Source organism: Chiloscyllium plagiosum, unplaced genomic scaffold (genome assembly GCF_037043375.1).
Source record: "Chiloscyllium plagiosum isolate Xiang-an unplaced genomic scaffold, Cpla_swu_hap1 HiC_scaffold_6, whole genome shotgun sequence".
In the NCBI taxonomy this organism is placed as follows: Eukaryota; Metazoa; Chordata; class Chondrichthyes; order Orectolobiformes; family Hemiscylliidae; genus Chiloscyllium; species Chiloscyllium plagiosum.
Window position 1 is genome coordinate 71,692,498 of NW_028270144.1, and position 16,334 is coordinate 71,708,831.

At 39.1% G+C, this 16,334-nt stretch overlaps 1 long non-coding RNA gene across 1 annotated transcript in view; it reads right to left on the bottom strand.

Annotated features, from left to right (window-relative positions):
- Positions 1-16,334, bottom strand: part of LOC148149785 (uncharacterized) — a 57,009-nt gene that overhangs the window by 39,671 nt on the left and 1,004 nt on the right. The window contains exon 2 of the long non-coding RNA XR_015757431.1: positions 13,186-13,363. This is a non-coding gene — a long non-coding RNA (uncharacterized LOC148149785). The remainder of the gene's footprint in view (positions 1-13,185; positions 13,364-16,334) is intronic.

The following is a 16,334-nucleotide window of genomic DNA, read 5'->3' on the forward strand; positions in this document are numbered from 1 at the left end:
CGTAACTATACCTGCATCCAGCAATTGCTCTGGCAGTTCATTCCACACGTGCACCACTTTCCTTCAAGTCGAGTAGTTTGACCCATCGAATCACATCTGGAACGCAGCACCTTACAATTGCCTTTAAATAAGGTAAAAAATAGAGTCCAGGCCATTTCCTTGATATGTTTTGAGGGGGGGGGTTGATCTGGTCCATCGCACCTAACTTTTCCCTTTGGTTCATATAGAATGACAGATTTACATTTTCAATGTTCTTAAAAGGTTCTTGATATCTCAGTAAGATCACCTTTCAAATGTCATCTACGTTTCTTCCATCTTTTTGCATATATCCAATCTTTAACATTATGAAGCCTTGAGTTTCTTTCTTGGACTCCCTCCTATACTGCAATGTGAACCTTAGCATCTGAACTGGGCACAGTGTTCAGATTGTAACTTGACTAGAACACTGGACAGTTTGTTGGTGATTGTCAAGGAAACATTTTGAGAAAGTATATTCAAAGTTTGAAGCTGGTTGACTATCATAAGAGAGGTACTTTTTTGTTAATTAGCCTACTGTTTTGTACTTTTAAGTATAGAACCGTTGATACAGAAAACAGATTAGTACCAAAAGCCTTTGAAATTCTGGGCCATCAAAAGTCAGTCTATATACCATTGCTTCTGTCAATGCTCTGGAGCATTGAGCCCAGAGACCTGGCAACATCAGTGGGATGGCACAACTACACTTACGTGGAACAGGTGAATAATTACACCATTGCTGCACTTTTTAACAGACTTGTTAAATTCATTCAGACTAAAAGGAAACATGTTCTTTTGGGCGTTCTGGCTGCTACACTGCTCTATTCCCCCATGGGAAACCAGGGGCTTTTAGAGAATTGACTACAATGATATGTCCAAAATTCACAAATCACAATGGAAGGAAGAGGCAAATATATACTTTTTGCCTATCAAGCAGTCAACTGTGTTTCTGGTTCAAGTTTACTACTGCCTGTGATCTGGTCCCATCTGATGGCATTAGTAGCCAAATTAGATCTCTGATTGAAACTTGGTCTTATGGTTCATACGACAGTGGCCAATGACTGAATTTATTCACTTGAGGCTGTCAGTGTTATTTTAACAAAAGAACACAGGTTTATTGCGCAAAAGAAAAAAAATCTAAATAAAATCGAAGTATCAAATCTATATAAAAATCTACATTTATTTAAAAAAAGACAAATTCGAAAAATCCTAACATAAATACGAAAAAGACAGTTTCAGCCCTTTTCTCAACAATATCCTTTACAGTCACTGAATCCCAGTGAAGTATCACTCCTAGCTTAATATTTAAATTTATTACTCAAATTACACTTTCCAGTCCTTGTCCTTGGATAGCTGAAGCAACTTAAGATTTCTTTCTAGGTCTGATGGCCTGGATAATTCTTTCCAGCTCTAATAGCCTGGGTATTTCCTTCAAATTTGAACAGAGATTTTTACCAACACCCAAGGCTGGAGACTTCTGTAAACTCAACTTCCACAGTCTGGAGACTTCTAAAAATTAAAATCTGTCTTCCTGCTCAGATGGCTTCTCTTCTGAACTCAGCTAACTAGTAGGCCCTGGCTTTTAGCTAATATCTTTTAATAACCTTCCTTTTTAAATAAATACACTGTATGGATTAAGGATGAGGGTGAGGAAGGCCGGAACATTTTCCTTGATCAAATGAGAATGATATAAATGGAGAATAAATCATAATCTATCTCTGTTATTAATTCATGGGTAATGGAGCCTGCCAACTTCTGAACCTTATATTTTTCATTCTAGATATTTTTCTGTTCAACCTGTTGAAAGATATTGTCACACATCTCTGGAGCAGGTGGAAATTACACCCAGGCTTTTTGATCCATAGGTAGAGATATTAGCACTGTACCACAAATCCCGCATTTTTGATTATAAATGATTCATTATAAATAACTCTTGGTTCAATAGGATGTAAAACCAGGAAATTCAGGCTGCAACATCATTGGCTATCACTAAAATAATTAAGGTCATCCTAAGAATATAGAAATTTGTGACAATGGAATTTAAATAACTCCATAGAGGCCAGTATCCTGTCACCTTTATTTACACATGCATAGTACTTGACACTGGCCTAGCTTCCTCAGTTTCTGGATTAGTGGTGCTGGAAGAGCACAGCACCACCAGACGCCTGGAGGAAGAACGCCTCATCTTCCGCCTCGGAACACTTCAACCCCAGAGCATCAATGTGGACTTCAACAGTTTCCTCATTTTCCCTTCCCCCACTTCACCCTAGTTCCAAACTTCCAGCTCAGCACTGTCCCCATGACTTGTCCGGACTTGTCCTACCTGCCTATCTCCTTTTCCACCTATCCACTCCACCCTCTCCTCCCTGACCTCTCACCTTCATCCCCTCCCCCACTCACCCATTGTACTCTATGCTTCTTTCTCCCCACCCCCACCCTCCTCTAGCTTATCTCTCCACGCTTCAGGCTCACTGTCTTTATTCCTGATAAAGGGCTTTTGCCCGAAACGTCAATTTCTAAGCTCCTTGGATGCTGCCTGAACTGCTGTGCTCTTCCAGCACCACTAATCCAGAATCTGGTTTCCAGCATCTGCAGTCATTGTTTTTACCCAGCTTCCTCAGTGCCAGCTATCAGAGTGAACAGAACAGGCTGGGGCTGTTTTCTGTGGAGCTTCAGAGGCTGAGGGTGACCTTATAGAAGTTTATAAAATCATGAGTGATATGTATAGAGTGAATAGACAAGGTCTTTTTCCTGGGGTGGGGGATTGCAGAATTAGAGGGTGTAGGTTTAAGGTGAGAGGGGAAAGATTTAAAAGGGACCCAGAGGGTGGTGTGTGTATGGAATATGCTCCCCAAGGAAGTGGTGGAGGCTGGTACAATTATGACATTTAAAAGGCATCTGGATAAGTATGTAAATAGGAAGAGTTTAGAGGGATATGGGTCAAGTGATGGCAAATGGGACTAGATTAATTTAGGATATGTGGTTGGCATGGACGAGTTGTACCGAAGGATCTGTTTCTGTGCTGAACATCTCTGACCCTATGATTCTGACATTCCTGTTTATATCTGTCAGCCAGGGCTACCTGACTGGACCATATTAACAGCCCCATACAGGGAACTCATAATCTTTGGGGTCCACATGGATGACCTCATTGCAATTACTACAGGAGTGTTAAACAGGTGAGAATAATTTCCACCCAAATTTACTGGAAGATTTGAACTACAGACACCCTGAAAATACATTGAGTTGCAGCCTCATTGCTTGGAATTAGCAAGATTAGATTGCTATCCTTTATATGTGTGTAAATTCTTCCATCTTTCAGCCTGACAAAGATATGTCTTTATATGGCTCTCAGTCTTTAACAGAAAATATTCTCCGTATAAGTTACAGTGGAGGCTGTTCAATTGTTGGGAACATTAGCCAAAACCATATTTTTACTATTCTGTATCACCAGTATCATCAGAACCATCTTATAAATTTTCCTGGCTTACTGGTGACTGTGAAGCTGTCATTGTGGTGAAATGGCAAATTAAACATATAATTTGTAGTTAATACAGCAATTAGTTGTGAACTTATTTACAAGCAAATTGCTAGTGCAATCATTTATATTTTCATTACAATGGTTATGTCACTTTAAGGTAGCAAGTTTAGGCATGAAATAAAATCAAATTTAAGAAGCCACGTGTTCTGTAAAGCAGGTCTAACTATTATAATTGTAATTATCTAGCAATTTGTCCTGGATATATTTTTTACTTCTAAGAGTCCAATGGAAGCCTAGTGAAGAAGAGAAAACTCAGGACTGAAGTTAACCACAGTCAACTTGAAATATTTAATTTTCACATCCTGTTACAAATTTAGGCATTGGAATGAATTTGCAGGCACAGATAAGTGCAGGTATGGAGATGGGTGGGTCCAGAATAAAACACTGCCAGCTAGCTTTGCTGTCACTGCCGTAGGCCATTTCCCTGGTGACAGGATTGGTGGTGGTGGCAATGATGGTGGTGACGTTGATGTGGGGAAAGGCAATATGTGCAACTACTTACCTAAAAATGACTGGTAGCTGAGTCAAACAGTTAGTAGATTTTTAAGGCCTGATGTGGCAGGCAGTCTGGAATTTTACAATTGTCCTCCAGATCTCTATGGCATCTGGGAACAGTAGACTGAGGTACGGATCATAGCTCCAGACAGGATTAAGAAAGTTTCCAAAAGAGTACAGTGCAGATTCACCTGATTGCTATCAGGGTTCCAAATGTTTGACTATGAGCAGATATCACTCAAGCAAGGTTTGTATTTCCTAAAACATACAAAATTAATAGCAGTATTGATTAATGGTTTTAGAATCTTAAAAGTAATTGGTTGGAGCAGCATTGTCCTTTATCAAAACAAACTACCTTCACTTTAATTAAAATGACGATAAGTTGTTGTTTTTCAGACTGGGAGAAGAGTTACTGTGGGTTCCCAAGGAGTGAATACTACAATTATTACTTTTCATATTAGTAACCTAGACTTGAGTGCGCAAGACACTATTTCAAAGTTTGCAAATGTTGTAAAAGGTAGAAATATTTTAAACTGTGTGGAGGCTGTAACAAGCTTCATGAGGACAAAGATAGGCTAGTGTAATGGGCAGAAATGTGAATGAAAGATAACGTAGAGAAGAATGAAGTGATATATTTTAAAAATAAGAATTGGGACTGGTGACATAAAATAAAACATATATTGTAAAATGAATTCTGGAACTTTTTAAAACATTGGTTCAACTTCAAGAGGAATTTCGTGTCCAATTCTCAGCTCCACACTTTAAGGGGAATGTGAAGCAGTTCTAGTGGGTGCAGAAAAGATTTATGGGAATGGTTCCAATGATGCAGAACTTCTGTTATATGAATATCTTGGAGAAAATAGGCTTATTGTCCTTATTTAGCAAAGACATGATTGAGAAAAAGTCTGATAGGGATATTCAAAAATATGGAACCGAGGAAGGCAGAGTGAAATTATTTTTGTTAGCAGACGGGGCACTGATTTAACATGTTAGGAAAAGAAAAAAGCAACAACACAAGGAAAGTTTTTTTCATGTAGAGAGTGGTTAAGATCAGAAATGCATTGTCTGTGAATGTTGTGGAGGCAGATACAACTGTGGTTTTCAAAAGGGAATTAGATTAGCATAATAAGAGAAAAGGTTTGCAGGGTTTTAGAATAAAGGTGGGGAGGTGGAATTAGTGGTGCTGCATTTGCAGACAGCTGATATTGACATGGCAGAATCCTGTGCTGTCACCATTATGTGATAACTGCATCTTGTATTTAAAATGTGATATAAACCAGGGATTTACGAAGCTGCCAAAAAGTTTCCTCTTTTTATATTTTAGCTATCTAGTTATAATGTCTAATGTAATATTATCCTTTCTGTTTTTTTTTACACCTACCTCAACATTTTACTTTTCTGTGTGTATGAGCATCTGTTTGGTCTTTCAGTGTTCCTAGAATTTTAAAATGTAAATAATACATATATCTATTTTGGTCCAAAGTGAACAATCTCAAATCTTTCCTTTGTTGAACTCCATCCGCCACTTTTTTGCACCAATATGGATTTGGAGAAGACTGAAGAAAGGTAGAATGAGGAACATCTAATGAGGAAGCACTCCACTAAATAGTACCCACTCCCAAAGAACGTACAACTAGTTCACTCTGAGGATCCATGAGAGGCGATGGGTATTACAAAAATGCCTATTACTAAAGAGGCAATAGGGGATCTGTGTCCCTAATTGAAAGAGGATCTACAGCATAGTCATTTATTTCTGCAACTCTCCCAATAGCTTTGAATGTGCCACCATGTTCAAACTTTATGATAACAGAAGCTTTATTTTCCTAGCCCCTAAACAACTTGGTAATGGTGAGAGGGTCAGAAAAATATGATCAGTTTAGAAAAATGAGATTCTTGAAGTCAAAGAAAAATAGTTGAATTCTGTAATCATTTTGAACAGTGAGATGAGAACTTTGACTGTGAGTGGGAGGAGGCCTATTTGCATGCCTCTTCATGTTATTAAGATTGTCTCATTGAAATGCAATTTCCTATTCTACTATGATAGAAACTTGACAATTCTCAGCATCTGTGAAGTCTGCACCAAATACAATGGGAACTGTCATGATGCCTATATCCATGAGAACTCTTACGTCCATGCTTCATTTCAGGAGTTGGATTCCTTACAAGGATGATAAGTACTGGGAAATAAGAGCTACCCTCTGCAACCATGGCTGATGACTCCATTATGGAATCTCCAGACTGAGGATAGACATCGGTACAATGCAGCCTATTTTTTGACTAGTGCCATCATGGAACAGATGATAGGCCTACCGAATATATGGTACTAGCATTTAACTTGCTCGTGGGGTGCTTCAGAATATATTCCAGACAGAGTGTGGGATTGTGGGAGGTAGGGATTAAGCTATAGTTGTAATGTCACTGGACTAATAATCCAGAGACTCAGGATAATATAATTAGGAGGGATGTAGCTCAGTGATAGAGCATATGCTTCACATGTCTGAGGTCCCAGGTTCAATCTCTGGTATCTCCAGACAGACAAGTAGAATACATACTTGGCATCAATCTTCACTGTCGAAGACACTTCCAGCATTCTAAAAATGCTAAACAATCAAGGTGTAAAGGAGGGAAAAATAAATGCAATAACTATCACTAGAGGGCAAAGTACTAGGGAAACTTGAGACCAAAAAGGTTGATAAGCCCTCTGGACCTGATGCGTTTCATCCTAGGATATTAAAGGAAGCAGCTACAGAGATAGTGGATGCACTGGTAACAATCCTTCAGAAATCATTAGATTTTGGAAAGGTTGCTGAGGGTTGAAAAAAAAAGTAATTATTCAAAGCAGGAACAACACAAAAAAAGGGTAACTATAAGCCAGTTAGCTTAATATATGCCATTGATAAAATGGTAGTCTATTTAAAAGGATACTAAAAATGTGTTGCTGGAAAAGTGCAGCAGATCAGGCAGCATCCAAGGAGCAGGAGAATCGACGTTTCGGGCATGAGCCCTTCATTCCTGAAAAAGGGCTCATGCCCGAAACATCGATTCTCCTGCTCCTTGGATGCTGCCTGACCTGCTGCGCTTTTCCAGCAACACATTTTCAGCTCTGATCTCCAGCATCTGCAGTCCTCACTTTCTCCTATTTAAAAGGATGTAATACCAGAGCATTTAGAAATATGATCAAGCAGAGTCAACATGACTTCATGAAGAGGAAATCGTGCTTGACAAATCCATTAGTTAGCTTAATATATGCCATTGATAAAATGTTAGTCTATTTAAAAGGATAGTGAAAGGATACTATCATGCAGGATAGATAAAAGATAAGCAGTGGATATGATATATTTAGATCTCCAAAAGGTGCTTGACAAAATATTGCACGTAAAGCTACTTAATAAGGTAAGAGACCATCGTGTTGGATATGGTGTTTTAACAAAGAATGAGGAATAGCTAACTAACTAAGGCAAAGTTGGGAAAAGGAGAACATCTTCAGGATGGCAACCTGTAACTAGTGGACTGCCACAGGGATCAATGCGGGGACCACTATTATTGACAATATATATTAAGGGCTTGGATGAAGGAAATGAATGTACTATTGCTAAGTTTGTGATTGACACACAAAAATAGATTAGAAGGCAAGTGGTGAGGATACAAAATGTCTGCAAAAGGATCTAGACACGTTAGGTGGGTGAGCAAAACCTTGGCAAAGTATATCGTGGGAAGATGTGAGGTTATACACTTTGACAGGAATAATAGATGAGCTGAATATTGTTTAAATGGAGAAAGACTTCAGAAAGCTGCAGCACAGATGGATTTTAGAGATTATGTGCATAAATCACGAAGCTAGTGTCCAAATTTATTATTTCAGGGTGACTGGAATAAAGAAAAAGAAAATCTTGCTAAAACTATGCAAGGTTCTAGTTAGACCACACCAAGAATACTGTAAACAGTTTTGGCCCTCTTATCTAAGGCAGGATAAACTAGCATTGGTGGTAGTCCAGCAAAAAGGGTTTTCTTATGAACAGAGGTTGAGTAGATTGAGCTTGTATTCAATGGAGTTTAGCAAAATGAGAGGTGAACTTATTGAAACGTCTAAGGCTCTTAGGACACTTGACAAGGTTGATGCAGAGACATTGTTTCCCCTTTTTGGAGAGTTTAGAACCAGAGGCCATAAACTCAGAGTGAAGGATCATTCATTTAGGACAAAGATGAGGAAGAATTGCTTCACTTAGATGGTAATGAATCTATTTTTTATTAATATTGGAGACTTATAATAATAACTGTGTTATTAAGTATATTCAAGGAAGAGATAGATAGATGTTTATTCAGGGTTATGGGGAAAAGGCAGGAAAGTGGAGTTGAGGATTATCTTATCTAACTGAAGGGCAGAACAGACTCAATGGCCCTTATTTCAAGATAAGGTGATGGTGAGACCACGTCTGGAGTACTATGAGTAGTTTTGCTTCCCTTATTTATGGAACGATATCATCACATTGGAGGCAGATCAGAGAAAGTTCACTAGGATGATCTCCAGTAAAGAGGGAATATCTTATTAGCATTGTCTAAGCAAGTTAGGACTTGTGTTTTCCTTCATGGGAGAGTCTAGGACCAGACAGCATAGCCTCAGAATAAAGGAGCGCCAATTTAAGACTGAGATGAGGAGGAATTTCTTATCTCAGAGGAGCTTTTGGAGCTCTTTGCCACAGAATGCTGAAGGGACAGAGTCTTTGGGTATATTTAAGACTAAGATAGATAGATCCTTGATCAGTAGGGAATCAAGGGTTATGGGGAAAGGGCAGGAAAGTGAATGTAAGGAATGTCAAATCAGGCATGACCCTATTGAATTGTGAAGTAGGTTAGAGAGGCTGAATGGCCTACTCCTGTTCCTGTTTCTTATGATTTATAGTTGGGTGCCACAAGTCGGACAGGTCTTTTAAAATTTATTTTACTTTTCTTTACTTAACCTAATATTCTAATCAGACTGTTTGGAGATTTTATTACACACCTCTGAAGCAGTTGGGACTTGAACCTGGGCCTTTTGGTCCAGGGCCGGGTCACTGCCACTGTGCCACAAAGGGCCCTCATACAGGGGTTAATTTACTTGGTTGCAATTGATATTAGCTGGATGGTCTGACCATTCAATGGCTGTAAATCTGGTATTACTGAAAAGACATGTGGTCTCTTTCAGTTCCAAGAATCAACTTAAATGTTCTTCTTGTGGTTTTCTTTCTCTTTTCCTGTTTTTGCTGTTTTGCTGTTGAATAAAAGTGAATGTGTTCAACTGATTGATAGCTTTCCTGCATACGATGCATGCACTCTAAACAAGGACGAGATGTTATGCTGTGCTGGGCATTAGGGAGAGATTAGCACTCCCTTCGGCAAAGTTCTAAATTGGTATGGTATTAAACACAGATAACCTGAGTAGTTTCTTTACTCAGAGAGTAATAGGGGTGTGGAATGCACTGTCTGCAACAGTAGACTTGCCAACTTTAAAGGCATTTAAATTGTCATTGGATAAACATATGGATGAAAATGGAATATTGCGGGATTGATGGGCCTCAGATTGTTTCCATAGGTCGGTGCAATGTCGAGGGCCGAATGCCCTGTATTGCGCTGTAATGTTCTATGTTTCTTGTAGTTGCAGGTACAATGACAATTGATCAAACAGGTGATGATGACATAAAATTTATGAATTTGATTTGTACTTGTAGTGAAGTGTCACCTCTACTATCTATATGACCTCAGAAGTTTTTTTCCTTTTTCATTCCCCTCCTACTATTTGTACTGTGGAGGGCAACTCCTGGCTGGGCTTTTAATATGGTACCAGTGCCTGGAATTCTGGAAGGTCCAAATGCTCCAGAGTCCAGCAAATTTTGGAAAATTACCCCAAATAAAATGGAGATGGTATGGCTCAGGTACAGGCAGCTGGGATCAAGAGAACCTCTGGAGATATAAAGTGGATACAGGTACTTACTGAAGAAGGAAGTCAGGAGGGCAAAAAGGGGGCACAAGATAGCCTTGGTTAAGAAGATTAGGGTGAATTCAAAACAATTCTTCAAGTATATTAAAGGAAAAAAAAAACAGAAAGAGATTAGGACCCGGGGCAGCATGGTGGCTCAGTGGTTAGCACTGCTGCCTCACAGCGCCAGGGAACCGGGGTCGATTCCAGCCTTGGGCGACTGTGTGGAGTTTGCACATTCTCCCCTTGTCTGTGTGGGTTTCCTCCTGGTGCTCTGGTTTCCTCCCACAATCCGAAGATGTGGGGTAAATTGGCCATGCCAAATTCCCCATAGTGTTCAGGGATGTGTAGGTTAGGTGCAATAATTAGGGGTAAATATAGGATAATTGGGGTGGGAGGGGGTGAATGGGCCTGGGTGGGTTACTTTTCACAGGGTCAGTGTGGACTTATTGGGCTGAAGGGTCTGTTTCTACATTGTAAGGATTCTATGATTCAGTGGTACTTGCACCATTGCTAAACACACATTGGTGCGAGCGCATTGCTATCATTGTGTGGTGCATATGAGATGAGCAGTATAAAATTGCTTGAGATTACTTGCTAAAATTCATTGAGAGAAACTCTTCATGAAACTCCCTGAAATTGATGTTTAGCTGATTTTAAAATTCAGCCTCAATCAATTTAGACAGCCATAGGAGATCTTTGTAATATCAGTCAAAATGTAAATTAGGCATATATGTTCATTAGATGACTGGCATGACCAGACATGCCTATACTCCTGTTACGGTTGTCTGTGCCAGACTTTCAGTCACAGATATTCTTGCAAACTAATATAAAACACAGATGTTTGCTCTTGTGGAGCTTTGCGACAGTGAATATTTTGCTATTTTACCACTACTCCATCTGTAATATTCAGCAACCTTCAGGCAGAAAGTTTTATAAAGACAGGACTCTAACTTCTGACCACCAATTGCATGGTATTCTAATTTTATATGGATTAGTATGGTAGATGCTTCAGTGCATATGCAAATGTAGATACCTTAGAATTTTTGTTGGATTTAAATTTACCATAAAATATAGAAGCAGGATTAGGCAATTCAGCCCGTTACGTCTGCTCCAGTATCATATGTTTCTCAACTCCATTCTCCTGCCCTCTCCCCATAACCCTTGATCTTTTCAGACACTTGGCATCTATAACAAATTACATCATGTGGTAATTTATAGTACATACAATAGATTGGGCGGCACGGTGGCACAGTGGTTAGCACTGCTGCCTCACAGCGCCTGAGACCCGGGTTCAATTCCCGCCTCAGGCGACTGACTGTGTGGAGTTTGCACGTTCTCCCCGTGTCTGCGTGGGTTTCCTCCGGGTGCTCCGGTTTCCTCCCACAGTCCAAAAGATGTGCAGGGTCAGGTGAATTGGCCATACTAAATTGCCCGTAGTGTTAGGTAAGGGGTAAATGTAGGGGTATGGGTGGGTTTCGCTTCGGCGGGTCGGTGTGGACTTGTTGGGCCGAAGGGCCTGCTTCCACACTGTAATGTAATGTAATCTAATCTAATTGTAAAGAACGATCGGCTGAATTTTCCCAGCCCCTGAACAACATGGGGAATAGCAAGTCAGTTGGGGAAATATGGCAAGAATGGAAAAATTAAATTCTTGATGTTGAGAAAAAAGTCTGATTTTCCAGGCAAACTTTGAACAACTGGATGAGAATCTTGCCCCTGAGCGGTGATGGGCTAATTCACATGCATTAATGTCTCATCATTGCCTATCCTAGCGCCTCATTTATATGCGGGTTACTATTTTCCCTGGCAGTGAAGAGAAACTAGACAGCGCTGATTCCCAACATGGAAGTCAGAGTAGGTAGCTGGTGGCTGCAGCACTTCACCAGACCTCTATCTTCATCAATTTTCCCAACATGGGCAACATGGGCAGTGGCCACCTGCATCCTGTCTTCATGGGGCCAAACACCAGCCTTAACACATCATCATGACACATTTGGAATTATTACAGTTCAGCACTTCAATACTGCACTTTTGGGCTCACCAACAGCTTACAATTCAAAGTTGCCACTTTGTGCAAGTGGATAGTCAGACAGCATGTCATGTTTGGCAGCAAAGAACTGTCAAAGCCTATTCAGTTAGGGGGCTGGTGGGTCATCAGTCAGGAAAACTGATGGCTTGTCCCAAAAGAGTGAATAGGAAGTTCAGAGGGCAAGAAGAATTAATAGTATAGGGTGGGTAGAGTGGCAGAGAGCCATTGAGGGAAGATGCTGCATGTCATATTAAGAGTGATAAACCATAAGCCTGTTGAGGAGTAGATGGAATGAATATGTGGTAGCAGAAAGAAGAGAGGGTCACTTACTCTTGTGGAGCCTAACAGGTCACTAACCATTTTGCGGCATTGTTACACATGCCTTCAGACCTAGCACACTGCACGGTTCCAGGTGACTACTTCAGACCAGGCTGGCAGCTTTTGAAAAATAATATAGCTGGGTTTTAAGTACGGTACCCAGGACGTGAATGCCAGAAGGTCCCAGAAACAGTGAACATTCTTCGTTGTTGAGTGCAAGATAGCATGACAGTGGTTCTGTGGTCCAAACTTAATGAAGTGAGCAGCGTAAAATTGCATGATAAAAGTTGCTTGGGCTCACAGAGGGAAAGCCTTCATGAGACTCCCTGAAATTAACACTTAGCCAAATTTTGGGAAAAAAGTTTTAATATCCATAATTATGCATGGCATATAGCATTCAGGTCAATGACCCTCTCTCCATTTGTAATAGGAATAAAAAACATTCATGTGGTACAGCATATCTGCTCAAACAATTACTTTTGAAACATGACAGGTTCAGCTCGATTCTATTTTAAGACGCATAGCTGTCTTCACCTTATGTTTCATTTTCCCAGCCTGCAATGACATTTGAATCTGTCTGAATATTATTTATTTATTTTATATGGTTTGCTTGGATTAGGGTGATGATTTTTTGTTTAATTTTTATTGTATTTTCAACATATTTCCTTTCTTTATATATTGTTACCATATGTACTCCAGTAATTAATCAGGACTATTTCCTGATTTTTCATGCATTTATCCATTTTCTGTTCATTCTTTCCAACTTTACTATTATATTCGTTAAAAGTTTATTACTTTTTTTTACATACTTTATTTTATTTTAAGACTTACAATTTATCATTGATGTCCCTTGTGCACTGGACATGTTGTAATTTCCCTTTGTCTATTTTCCCCATGACCCTCTTTTGCTTTCTGTCTGTATCCTCTTGCTCTCATCTCTTTTTTTCTCCTCTTTCTCATTATTTGCTCTTTTTCGCTTTATTCTCTTTTCTCTTCCCTTGAAAAGAGCCTGAATGAGAATAAAAAAGAATCTGCTCAGATTTGAAATGATTGGAAGCTTTTGGTAGAATTAACATGTGCTTGTAGGTATAGGAATACATTCAGTGGGAGATTGAAGTGGAAAGAATACTACACTCACTTATTTGTATCATCTCTAAGTTATTTAGGCACTTTAACACAGTTAAGAGAAAATAATTGTCGAGTTCAATTTTGAAAAATGTAGTTGATGTTTTTTCATGCCTGATTTGAGAAGGTTGTTAAACTTTTTGTAGCACTGAGTGGCCATATAAATAATATTGGACGTCACACTGACTGGCCACTTCTTATATCTTGAAATTCTTCTTGCACTACATCCATTTTTAGAATTTTCCTCCTGATTCTAAGTAATTCAGTATCAGATGGTATCAGCAATCCAACTAAGAGTAAAGGCTAGTACTTCCCCATTCTTAAAAGTATTATCAGGAGGGTGCCTCATTAGCAAAAAATGTAACATGCAATATAAACATAATCCACAACAGACAGTTCCTGAGAGGAAAAGTCATGACCTGTGCCCTAACCTGACATCACAGTGCTTTACTTCTCCATGTACTATTATTATACTCCAATTGAAAGAGATTTAATTTGATGTACTCTTTGAAAAAGTCAAATACCAAAGAAACACAAAGGTTCTAAAAAAATCATAGTCAACCAAACTTAGTGGCATTGTGGACAGTGTAGAAGGTTTTCTAAGATTACAAAGGGATCTTGATCAAATGGGTCAATGGGCTGAAAAATGGCAAATGGAGTTCAATTTGGAAAATTTGAGATATTGCATTTTGGTACAACAAATAATAGTAGGGCCTTGGGTATTGTTGTAGCACAAAGAGACCCAAGGGTACAGGCAGATAATTCTTTGAAGTTTGTATCACATATAGGCAGAGTGATTACAAAGGTGGTTTGGCACACTTGCCTTCATTGCTGAATTCTTTGAGTATAGGAGTTGGGAAGTCATGCTGAGGTTGTAAAGGACATTTGTGAAGCCTCTTCTGGAGTACTGTGTCCAGTTCTGGTCACCTAGTTATAGGAAGGAATGTTACCAAGCTGGAGAAGGTTCAGAAGAGATTTACCAGAATGTTGCTGGGTATGGAAGGTTTGCGTTATAAAGAAAAGCTGGATAGGCTGGGACTTTTCCATTGGAGTGTAGGAGGTTGAGAGGTGATCTGATAGAAGTTCATAAAATAATAAGAGGTATAGATAGACTTAATGGTAGTCTTTTACTTAGGATGGGGGATTTCAAGACAAAGAGGCACATTTTAAGATGAGAGATTAGAGATTTTAAAAAGACATAAGAGGCAAATCTTTTATACAGAGGGTGGTTCGTGTGTAGAATGAGAAAGTGGTAGATGCAGGTACAATTACAATGTTTAACAGACATTTGGATAGTTACATGAATAGGAAAGGTTTGGAGGGATATGGGCCAGGAGCAGGCAGGTGGGACTAGCTTAGTTTGGGATTATGCTCAGCATGGACCAGTTGTATCGAAGGGTCTGTTTCTGTGTTGTTTGACTCTATGACTCTATGTTATATTATGTTATAAGGCCATATAAGTGAGAAGGAGCTGATTTTAGTCTGATCTGTTCAGAGACTGCTGATCTTAGACAAAAAGTAGGTGAGATACTGATAGATAACATTGCAACATTTAGGTTATAAAAGGGAAAATAAGCTAGATATATTACTCCTCGTGGTCATCCAGTGATGCCTTTTTAAAAGTGTTTATGCATTATCAAATGAAGGCAGAACTGATTTGCACTAGTCTGTTTTGCAGTATGGATGCCAAACAGAAAATGGGGGACCACTTTGCAGAATTCATCATTTTCTCTGCAAGCAAGAGCCTGAGCTTCTAGTCACTCAACATTTAAAATTTTCCACTAAACAAAAAAAACTGCAAACGCTGGAAATCACAAAATAAAAATAGAAATTGCTGGAAAATCTCAGCATGTCTAGTAGCATCTTGAGAGAGAAAGCAGAGTTAGTGTTTCAGGTCCAGTGACCCTTCCTCAGAACTGATTTTGTATCTTTAATTCTTCACTTTGCTCTGATGCTGACCTCTTTACCTGAGGCTTTCTGCAATGTTTTACAGAAGCTCAATGTAGACTTGAGAGAGTCACTCATCTTTCCATTAGGCACTATACAACCTTCTGGACTGAATGACTTCAACAATTTCATATTATAGACTGAGTCCCTGTTTTGTCTTCTTTTCCTTCACTTTCCAGGGTTCAGCTTTAGACTTGTGTTCCTCTTGTTTTTGCTTTTGGACGGTAGATCTTCATAGTCCATTCGCAGTTCCTCAACTGATATTTTTTATTTCTTTGTCGATCCCATTATCACTCCCTTTGGTTCTGCACCTCCAATTCTTTTGTTGTTTAATCTCTTCAGTCTTCTGTTCTGTTTCAAACCTTCACTCTTGTTCTTTTCCCAACTCCCTCCCTTTCGCTTAACACCTATTCTAGTTTTAATGTTTCCCAGTTTCAACAAATGGTAATTGATCTTAAATGTTAACTGCTTCTCTCTCCATAGATACTATCTTCCTGAATACTTCCAGGATTTTCCATTTTATTTCAGATTTCAAGTGTTGACAGTATGTTGCTTTTGTATTGGAATAATCCTAGTTGCATTTTGCCTCTTGGTATTTGTAATGGTACTCCTACAAAAGTTGTTTTTCCACTTGGTTTCGCCTAATCATTTAACACATAGTACAAAAACACTGAAGTAAAGATTATTGCTGAAATTCAATAGAATACAGATTACCACTGGAAACTTTACCCCATGTGCCATCAACATTTTCTAACCAATAACCAGTATTTTCCTAATCACTGCAGAAATTGTATTTTAAATTTAGTTCATATTTTTCTGCAATAATAGTATCCAATACAGAATAAGACACCCCATAATGATGAACTATTATAGGTGGTGTATAATTGTACCTGAAGCCCTCCTGAAGA